A 12,298-nucleotide genomic window follows, 5' to 3' on the forward strand; every position below is an offset into this window, starting at 1 on the left:
GATGATGGAAAAGATGGAGAGTGGTGCAACGAGCCCATGGAAAACCCGGTGAACAAGTTATTTAGATTTATTTTTGTGAACGTTTTCAATGTTATTTCTTTAAAGTATTTGAATAATGCTGAACGCGAGAACAAGTTATGTTTTCTTCAAATAAATTACGTCCCGTTTTTTTATTTAGTGTTTTATTTAAAGTATTCGAAATGTTGTTGTTAAAATTATCATTGTAAAAATTAAGATTCCACTAAAACATGTTCTCCTATGACTAAACCACCGGTTAGTTAAGTGAAGTAAGTAGCGTTCCAGTCCACAAGGGGTTGGGGTGTTACAACACGTGGCAAAGTGTAAACTAAAGTGTACACCATAGTGTACCAGCCGCAAGGTTCTTACCGATTGAACTTTGCTATTTGTACACTAATCTTTAACACGTTGTTTGACGCTTGCATTGTTGTCAAGTGTCAATTTGATGGGAAAACTGTTTGAAATTTAAGTTGTCTAACATGGTAATGTCATGTGGCAAAGTGTAGACTAAAGTGCGTACACCATAGTGTACATGTAGCAAGGTTCTTACCGATTGAACTTTGCCATTTGTACACTAATTTTTGACACGTTATTTGACACTTGCATTGTTGTCAAGTGTCAATTGGATGAGAAAACTGTTTGAAATTTAAACTATCTGATAGGGTAATGTCACGTGCCAAAGTGTAAATTAAAATGTACACCACAGTGTACATGTAGCAAGGTCCTTACCGATTGAACTTTGCTATTTGTACACTAATTTTTAACACGTCGTTTGACACTTGCATTGTTGTCAAGTGTCAATTGGATGAGATAACTGGTTGAAATTTAAACTGTCTAAGAGGGTAATGTCACGTGGCGAAGTGCAAACTAAAGTGTACACCATAGTGTACATGTAGCAAGGTTCTTACCGATTGAACTTTGCTTTTGCCACACTAATTTTTGACATGTTGTTTGACACTTGCATTGTTGTCAAGTGTCAACTGGATGAGAAAACTGTTTGAAATTTAAACTGTCCAATAGCGTAATGTCATGTGGCAAAGTGTAAACCATAGTGTACATACAGCAAGGTCCTTATCGATTGAACTTTCCTATTTGTACACTGATTCTTGACACGTTATTTGACACTTGCAATGTTGTCAAATGTCAATTTGATAGGAAAACTATTTCAAATTTAAACTGTACAGCATGGTAATGTCACGTGGCATAGTTTAAATTAAAGTATACACCATAGTGTATATTTAGAAAGGTTCTTGTCGATTGAACTTTGCTATTTGTACACTTATTTTCAACACATTGTTTGACACTTGCAATATTTTCAAGTCTCAATTGGATTGAAAAATTGTTTGAAATTTAAAATGTCCAGTAGAGTAATGTGAGTGTGAACTAATGTGTATACCATAGTGTACAAGTAGCAAGGTTCTTATCGATTGAACTTTGCTATTTGTACACTGATTTTTGACACGTTGTTGGACACTTGCATCGTTGTTAAGTGTCAATTGGATTGGAAAACTATTTGAAATTTTAACTCTCCAACAGGCTAATATCATGTGGCAAAGTGTAAACTAAAGTGTACACCATAGTGTACCTATCCCAAGGTTCTTACCAATTGAACTTTGCTGTTTGTACACTAATTTTTGACATGTTGTTTGACATTTGCGTTGTTCTCAAGTGTCAATTGGATGGGAAAACTATTTGAGTTTTTAACTATCCAACAGGGAAATGTCTCGTGGCAAAGTGTAAACGAAAGTGTGTACACCATAGTATACATGTAGCAAGGTTTTTATCGATTGAACTTTGCTATTTGTACACTAATTTTTGACACGTTTGACACTTGCATCATTGTCAAGTGTCAATTGGATTGGAAAATTGTTCAAAATTTAAACTGTCCAGCAAAGTAATGTGACGTGGCAAAGTGTAAACTAAAGTGTACACCATAGTGTACATGTAGCAAGGTTCCTATCGATTGAACTTTGCTCTTTTTACACTGATCTTTGACAAGTAGTTTAACACTTGCATTCTTGTCAAGTTGTTTAACACTTGCATTGATGACAAGTGTCAATTAGATGGAAAAACTATTTGAAATTTAAACAGTCCAATAGGGTAATGACAAGTGACAAAGTGTAAATTAAAGTGTACACCATAGTGTACCTGTCGTAAGGTTCTTACCCATTGAACGTTGCAATTTGTACACTGATTTTTGACAAGTTGTTTGACACTTGCATTCTTCTCAATTGTCAATTGGATGAGAAAACCTTTTGAAATTTAAATTGTCCAAGAGGGTAATGTAACGTGGCAAAGTGTAAACTAAAGTGAGTACACCATAGTGTACATGTAGCAAGGTTCATATCGATTGAACTTTGTTATTTTTACACTGATTTTTGATGCGTTGTTTAACACTTGCATTGTTGTCAAGTGTCAATTGGATGGGATGATAGTTTGAAATTTAAATTTTCCAACAGGGTAATGTTACGTGGTAAAGTGTAAACTAAAGTGTACACCATAGTGTACTTGTAGCAAGGTCCTTACCGATTGAACTTCGCAGGTTTTACAAGAATTTTTGACACGTTGTTTGACATTTACATTGTTGTGAAGTGTCAATTGGATGGAAAACTAAAGTGTACACCATAGTGTACGCGTCGCAAGGTTCTTACCGATTGAACTTTGCTATTTGTACACTGATTTTTGACACGTTGTTTGACACTTGTATTGTTGTCAAGTGTCAATTGGATGGAAAACTAAAGTGTACACCATAGTGTACGCGTCGCAAGGTTCTTACCGATTGAACTTTGCTATTTGTACACTGATTTTTGACACGTTGTTTGACACTTGTATTGTTGTCAAGTGTCAATTGGATAGGATAATAGTTTGAAATTTAAACTGTCCAACTGGGTAACGTCACGTGGTAAATTGTAAACTAAAGTGTACACCACATTGTACATGTGGCAAAGTTCTTGCCGATTGAACTTCGCTATATGTAAATTGATTTTTGACACGTTGTTTGACACTTGCATTGTAGTTAGGTGTCAATTTTATGGTGTACATGTAGCAAGGTTCTTACCGATTAAACTTTGCTATTTATACACTGATTCTTGAAATGTTGCTTGACACTTACATTGTTGACAAGCATCAATCGGATGGGAAAACAGTTTGAAATTTAAACTATGCAACAGGGTAATGTCACGTGGCAAAGTGTAAACTAAAGTGTACACCACATTGTACTTGTGGCAAGGTTCTTACCGATTGAACTTTGCTATTTGTACACTAATTTTTGACACGTTTTTTGACACTTGCGCTGTTGTCAAGTGTCAATTGGATGGAAAACTGTATGAAATTTAAACTATCCTGTAGGGTAATGTGTTGTGGCAAAGTGTAAACTAATGTGTACACAATAGTGTACATGTAGCAAGGTCCTTACCGATTGAACTTTGCTATTTGTACACTAATTTTTAACACGTTGTTTGACACTTGTGTTGTAGCCAAGTGTGAATTGGATGGGAAAACTGTTTGAAATTTAAACTGTACAACGGGGTATTGTCCCGTGGCAAAGTGTAAACTAATGTGTACACCATAGTATACATGTAGCAAGGTTCATACATATTGAACGTTGCTTTTTGTACACTGATTTTTGACTCATTGTTTGACCCTTGCATTGTTGACAAGTATCAATCGGATGAAGAAAATGTTTGAAATTTAAATTGTCCAGCAGGGTAATGTCACGTGGTAAAGTGTAAACTAAAGTACGTACACCATAGTGTAAATATAGCAAGGTCCTTACTTATTGAACTTTGCTATTTGTAAACTAATTTTTGACACATTGGTTGACACTTGGATTATTGTCAAGTCTCAATTGGATGGAAAATCTGTTTGAAATTTAAACTGTCCAGCAGGATAATGTCACGTGGCGAAGTGTAAACTAAAATGTCTACACCATAGTGTACTGATTAAACATTGCTATTTGTAAAATAAATTTTGACACGTAGTTCGACACTTGCATGTTGTCCAGTGTCAATTGGATGGGAAAACTATTTGAAATTTAAACTGTCCAATAGGATAATGACCCGTGGCAATGTGAAAACTAATGTGTACTCCATAGTGTACATGTCGCAAGGTTCTTAACTATTGAACTTTGCTATTTGTACACTGATTTTCGACAAGTTATTTGACACTTGCATTGTTGTCAAATGTCAATTGGATGGGAAAACTGTTTGAAATTTAAATTGTCCAATAGAGTAAGGTGATGTGGCAAAGTGTGAACTAAGGTGTACACCATAGTGTACATGTAGCAAGGTTCTTACCGATTGAACTTTACTATTCATAGATTAATTTTCGACACGTTGTTCGACACTTGCATTATTGTTAAATGTTAATTGGATGGGAAAATTGTTTGAAATTTAAACAATTCAACAGGGTAATGACACGGGGAAAAGTGTAAACTAAAGTGTAAACCATAGTGTACATGTTGCCAGGTCCTTACCGACTAAACTTTGCTGTTTGTACACTAATTTTCGACACGTTGTTTGACACTTGCACTGTTGGCAAGTGTCAATTGGATGAGAAAACTGTTTGAAATTTAAACTGTCCAACAGGGTAATGTCACGCGGCAAAGTGTAAATTATAATGTACACTATAGTGTACATTTAGCAAGGTTCTAACCGATTATACTTTGCTATTTGTACACTAATTTTCGACATGTTGTTTGATACTTGCATTGTTGTCAAGTGTCAATTGGATTGTAAAACTGTTCAAAATTTAAATTGTCCAGCAGAGTAATGTGACGTGGCAAAGTGTGAACTAAAGTGTACACCATAGTGTAAATGTAAGAAGGTTCTTATCGATTGAACTTTGCTATTTGTACAATAATTTTTGACACGTTGTTCGATACTTGCATTGATGACAAGTGTCAATTGGATGAGAAAACTCTTTGAGATTTAAACAGTCCATTAGGGTAATGACATGTGGCAAAGTGTAAACTAAAGTGTACACCATAGTGTACCTGTCGCAAGGTTCTTACCAATTGAATGTTGAAATTTGTACACTGATTTTTGACAGGTTGATTGACACTTGCATTGTTGTCAAGTGTCAATTGGATGGGAAAACCTTTTGAAATTTAAACTGTCCAAGAGGGTAATGTCATGTGACAAAGTGTGAACTAAAGTGAGTACACCATAGTGTACATGTAGCATGGTTCTTATCGACTGAACTTTGTTATTTGTGCACTGATTTTTGTCGCATTGTTTGACACTTGCATTGGTGTCAAGTGTCAATTGGATGGGATAACAGTTTGAAATTTAAATTGTCCAATAGGATAATGTCACGTGGTAAAGTGTATACTAAAGTGTACACCATAATGTACTTGTAGCAAGGTCCTTACCGATTGAACTTTGCTATTTTTACATGGATTTTTGACACGTTGTTTGACATTTACATTGTTGTTAGGTGTCAATTGGATGGAAAACTAAAGTGTACACAATAGTGTATGTGTTGCAAGGTTCTTACCGATTGAACTTCGCTATTTGTACACTGATTTTTGACACGATGTTTGACACTTGCATTGTTGTCAAGTGTCAATTGGATGGGATAACAGTTTGAAATTTAAGCTGTCCAATAGGGTAACGTCACGTGGCAAGGTGTAAACTAAAGTGTACACCACAGTGTACATGTGGCAAGGTTCTTACCGATTGAACTTAGCTATTTGTACGCTAATTTTTGACACGTTGTTTGACACATGCATTGTTGTCAGGTGTCAATTATATGGAAAAACTGTTTGAAATTTAAACTATTCAGCAGGGCATTGTGATGTGGCAAAGTGTAAACTAAAGTGTACACCATAGTGTACATGTAGCAAGATTCTTACTGATTGAGTTTTGCTATTTATACACTGATTTTTGAAATGTTGTTTGACACTTGCATTGTTGTCAAGCATCAATTGGATGGGAAAAATGTTTGAAATTTAAACTATCCAACAGGGTAATGTCGCATGGCAAAATGTAAACTAAAGTGTACACCACAGTGTACATGCGGCAATGTTCTTACCAATTCAACTTTGCTATTTTTACACTGATTTTTGACATGTTCTTTGACATTTGCATTGTTCTCAAGTGTCAATTGGATGGGGAAAACTGTATGAAATTTAAACTGTCCAGTAGGGTAATGTCTTGTGGCAAAGTGTAAACTAAAGTGTACACGAGAGTGTACATGCGGCAAGGTTCTTACCGATTGAACTTTGCTATTTGTACACTGATTTTTGACACGTTCTTTGACATTTACAGTGTTCTCAAGTGTCAATTGGATGGGAAAACTTATGAAATTTAAACTGTCCAGCTGAGTAATATCTTGTGGCAAAGTGTAAATTAAAGTGTACACCATAGTGTACATGTAACAAGGTCCTTACCGATTGAACTTTGCTATTTGTACACTAATTTTTGACACGTTTTTTAACATTTGTATTGTAGCCAAGTGTCAATTGGATGGGAAAATTGTTTGAAAATTTAAACTGTCCAACGGGATAATGTCACGTGACAAAGTGTAAACTAATGTGTACCCCATAGTGTACATGTAGCAAGGTTCTTACTAATTGAACATTGCTTTTTGTACACTGATTTTTGACTCATTGTTTGACACTTGCATTGTTGTCAAGTGTCAATCGGATGAAGAAAATGTTTGAAATTTAAACTGTCCAGCAGGGTAATATCACGTGGCTAAGTGTAAACTAAAGTACGTACACCATAGTGTACATATAGCAAGGTCCTTAGTTATTGAACTTTGCTATTTGTAAACTAATTTTTGATATGTTGCTGGACCCTTGCATTGTTGCCAAGTCTCAATTGGATGGAAAATTTGTTTGAAATTTAAATTTTCCGGCAGGGTAATCTCACGTGGCGAAGTGTAAACTAAAGTGTCTACACCATAGTGTACATGTAGCAAGGTTCTTACCGATTGAACATTGCTATTTGTAAAATGATTTTTGACACGTCGTTCAACACTTGCGTTGTTGTCCACTATCAATTGGATGGGAAAACTGTTCGAAATTTAAACTGTCTAGCAGGATAATGACACATGGCAAAGTGTAAACTAAAGTGTACAACATAGTGTACCTGCCGCAAGGTTCTTACCAATTGAACTTTGCTATTTGTAGACACATTTTTGACACGTTGTTTGACACTTGCATTGTTGTCAAGTGTCAATTGGATGGGAAAACTGTTTGAAATTTAAACTGTCCAACAGGGTAATGTCATGTGGCAAAGTGTAAACTAAAGTGTGTACACCATAGTGTACATGTAGCAAGGTTCTTACCGATTGGATTCTGGTATTTGTACACTGATCTTTAACACGTTGTTTGACGCTTGTATTTTTGTCAAGTGTCAATTGGATGGGAAAACTATTTGAAATTTAAACTGCCCAACAAGGTAATGTCACGTGGCAATGTGTAACTAAAGTGTGTACACCATAGTGTACATGTAGCAAGGTTCTTACCGATTGAACTTTGCCATTTGTACACTGATTTTTAAGACGTTGTTTGACACTTGCATTGTTGTCGAGTGTCAATTGGATGGAAAAACTATTTGAAATTTAAACTGTTCGACAGGGTAATGTCACGTGCTAAAGTGTAAATTAAAATGTGCACCACAGTGTACATGTAGTAAGGTCCTTACCGATTGAATTTTGCTATTTGTACACTGATTTTTAACACGTTGTTCGACCTTTGAATTGTTGTCAAGTGTTAATTAGATTGGAAAATTGTTTGAAATTTAAATTGTCCAATAGGGTAATGACCCGTGGCAATGTGAAAACTAAAGTGTACTCCATAGTGTACATGTTGCAAGGTTCTTAGCGATTGAACTTTGCTATTTGTACACAGATTTTTGACATGTTGTTTGACACTTGCATTGTTGTCAAATGTCAATTGGATGGGATAACTGTTTGAAATTTGAACTGTCCAAGAGGGTAATGTCACATGGCAAAGTGCAAACTAAAGTGTACACCATAGTGTACAAGTAGCAAGGTTCTTACCGATTGAACTTTGCTATTTGCACACTAATTTTTGACACGTTGTTTGAGACTTTCATTGTTGTCAAGTGTCAACTGGATGAGAAAACTGTTTGAAATTTAAACTGTCCAACAACGTAATGTCATGTGGCAAAGTGTAAATCATAATGTACATGCAGCAAGGTCCTTATCGATTGAACTTTGCTATTTGTACATTGATTTTTGACACATTGTTTGACACTTGCATTGTTGTCAAGTGTCAATTGAATGTGAAAACTTTTTGAAATTTAAACTGTCCAATAGGGTAATTTCACGTGGCAAAGTGCAAACAAAAGTGTACACCATAGCGTACATGTAGCAAGGTCCTTACCGACTGAACTTTCCTATTTGTGCACTAATTTTCGACATGTTGCTTGACACTTGCATTGTTTTCAAATGTCAATTTGATGGGAATACTATTTGAAATTTAAGCTGTACAGCATGGTAATGTCACGTGGCATAGTGTAAATTAGTACACCATAGTGTACAATTAGTAAGGTTCCTGCAGATTGAACTTTGCTATTTGTACATTGATTTTTGACACGTTGTTTGACCCTTGCAATATTTTCAAATCTCAATTGGATTGAACTACTATTTGAAATTTAAACTGTCCAGTAGAGTAATGTGACGTGGCAAATTGTGAACTAAAGTGTACGCCATAGTGTAGATTGAACTTTGCTATTTGTACTCTAATTTTTGACACGTTGTTCGACACTTTCATTGTTCTCAAGTGTCAATTGGATAGGGAAACTGTTTGAAATTTAAACTATCCAATAGGGTAATGTCAGATGGCATTGCGTAAACTAAAGTGTACACCATAGTGTACCTGTCCCAAGGTTCTTACCGATCGAACTTTGCTATTTGTACACTGATTTTTGTCATGTTGTTTGACACTTGCATTGTTGTCAAGTGTAAATTGGATAGGAAAGCTGTTTGAAATTTAAACTGTCCAATACGATAATGTCACGTGGCAAAGTGTAAACTAAAGTGTGTACACCATAGTGTGCATGTCGTAAGGTTCTTACCAATTGAACTTTGCTCTTTGTACACTAATTTTTGACACGTTGTTTGACACTTGCATCGTTATCAAGTGTCAATTGGATTGGAAAAATGTTTGAACTTTAAACAATCCAGTAGGTTAATTTCACATGGCAAAGTGTAAACTAACGTGTACACTATAGTGTACAAGTAGCAAGGTCCATAACGATTGAACATTGCTATTTGTACTCTGATTTGTGACATGTTGTTTAACACTTGCATTGTTGTCAAGTGTCAATTGGATGAGAAAATAGTTTGAAATTTAAATTGTCTAATGGAGTAACGTGACTTGTTAAAGTGTGAACTAAAGTGTACACCATAATGTACATGTAGCAAGGTTCTTACCGATTGAACTATGCTATTTATACACTGATTTTTTGACACGTTTTTCGACACTTGCATTTTTGTCAAGTGTCAATTGGATGGGAGAACTGTTTGAAATTTACACAGTCCAACAGGGTAATGACACGTGGCAAAGTGTAAACTAAAGTGTACGCCATATTGTACCTGCCGCAAAGTTCTTACCGATTGAACTTTGCTATTTGTACAATGGTTTTTGACACGTTGTTTGACACTTGTAATGTTGTCAAGCGTCAATTGGATGGAAAATTTGTTTGAAATTTAAACTGTCTAACAGTGTAATGTCACGTGGCAAAGTGTAAAATAAAGTGTGTACACCATAGTGTACATGTAGCATGGTTCTTACTAATTGAACTTTGTTATTTGTACTCTGATTTTGGAGACGTTGTTTGACACTTGCATTGTTGTCAAGTGTCAATTGGATGGGAAAATTGCTTGAAATTTAAACTATCCAATCGGGTAATGTCACGTGGCAAAGTGTAAACTAAAGTGTACACCATAATGTACATGTGTAAAGGTCCTTACCGATTGAACTTTGCTATTTGTACACTAATTTTTGATGCATTGTTTGACATTGCATTTTTGTCAAACATCAATTGGATGGAAAATTTTTTGGAAATTTTACCTGTCAAACATGGTAATGACCCATGGAAAAGTGTAAACTAAATTGTACACCATAGTGTAGATGTCTTAAGATTCTTACTCATTGAACTTTGCTATTTGTACACTGATTTTTGACACGTTGTTTGACACTTGCATTGTTGTCAAGTGTCAATTGGATGGGATAATTGTTTGTAATTTAAATTTTCCAACAGGGTAATGCCACATGGCAAAGTGTAAACTAAAGTGTACTCCATAGTGTACATATAGCAAGGTTCTTACCGATTGAACTTTGCTATTTGTACACTGATTTTTGACACGTTGTTTGACACTTGCATTGTTGTCAAGTGTCAATTGGATGGGATAATTGTTTGTAATTTAAATTTTCCAACAGGGTAATGCCACATGGCAAAGTGTAAACTAAAGTGTACTCCATAGTGTACATATAGCAAGGTTCTTACCGATTGAACTTTGTTATTTGTAAACTGATTTTTAAGACGTTATTTGACACTTGCATTGTTGTCAAGTGTTAGTTGGATGGGAAAACTGTTTGAAATCTAAACTGTCCAATAGGGTAATGTCACGTGGTAAAGTTTAAACTAAAATGTATACCATAGTGTACATGTGGCAAGGTCCTTACCGATTGAACTTTGCTATTTGTACACTAATTTTTGACCCCTTGTTTGATACTTACATTGTTGTCAAGTGTCAATGGGATGGGAAATTTTTTTGAAATTTGAACTGTCAAACATGGTAATGACCCGTGGCAAAGTGTAAACTAAATTGTACACTATAGTGTACATGTCGCAAGGTTCTTACAGATTGAACTTTGTTATTTGTACACTGATTTTTGAGACGTTGTTTGACACTTGCATTGTTGTCAAATGTCAATTGGATGGGAAAACTGTTTGAAATTTAAACTATCCAACAGGGTAATGTTACGTGGCAAAGTGTACACCATAGTGTACATGTAGCAAGGTCCTTATCGATTGAACTTTGCTATTTATACACTAATTTTTTACCTCTTGTTTGACACTTGCATTGTTGTCAAGTGTCAATTGGATGGGAAATTTTTTTGAAATTTGAACTGTCAAAAATGGTAATGACCCGTGGCAAAGTGTAAACTAAATTGTACACCATAGTGTACATATAGAAAGGTTTATACCGATTGAACTTTGCTATTTGTGCACGGATTTTTGACACGTTGTTTAACACTTGCATTGTTGTAAGATTTTGTTTTGCAAGTGTACGATCCGTAACAAGTAATAGTGGACCTAAGAGTCCGTTATCGATCCCACGAGGACTATTTTGTAGCACTTAATTTAATCTTTCTTTAACTACTATTTGACGAATGTAAATCAAAAAACAATGATTAAATGTGATTTTTATTCTAAAGACTTAAAAATGTGATTGGATTCAATGGAAAGTGATTGAGAATTCAAACAATAAATGGACGTTAGGGCGGAAAAATTTCACCTATTGGTCACCTTTACTTCATAAATCAAGATTCATAAAACCTAAGGTAGTGTTCGGTCGAATTCTTCTATTGTATTCAACTTACCCCTCTCGAGTTCTCATTGAGCCTACTTAATTAGTTTAATTTCATATCTCTATGCAAATTAAATTTAATTAAATGAAACATTGGTTCTAAGAATTCACACCCGACCGCAGCAATCAATATAGGTATCTCTACACATTATATCAATTTACCGGATTTTAACATGTGGTCTAAACAAATAATCCGCATCTCTACGCAATCATTGTTCACAAATCATCTAATCAGTGATCAAATAATTAAATGTATTAAGAACATTATTAAAATCAACACATGAAATAAAAAAGTACTAGAATCTCAATTGCATGAAATAAAGGGTTCCAAAAGATTACATTGTTCACCCTAACATGAAATTTAACTACTCATAATAATGGAAGAAAAATAGGAGATTGTCTAAGAATACATCACCGAGTTTGAAATAAAGATGTGGAAGAAAAAGTGGAATTCTTGTACCAAGATCTCCTTCCTCTTCCAATGAGTGCTTCCAATCTTCAATTCTTGGTGTTAATCTTCTTAAATTTCTCCCTTGAATCTCCCTTCTTGTTGTTTTTCTCTCCAATATGTCAAGAACGCGTGGCTTGATCCCATAGATTTTTAGTGTGCGGCTCCCCCCCTCATTTAGGTCTTCAATCCTGTGTTTATATTGTCTTGGAGTTTAGGGAAAGATTTGGAGATGAGTTGGGCCGAAAAAGAATGGTAAAA

This window comes from Olea europaea, unplaced genomic scaffold (assembly GCF_002742605.1).
Source record: "Olea europaea var. sylvestris unplaced genomic scaffold, O_europaea_v1 scaffold188, whole genome shotgun sequence".
Lineage (NCBI taxonomy): Eukaryota > Viridiplantae > Streptophyta > Magnoliopsida > Lamiales > Oleaceae > Olea > Olea europaea.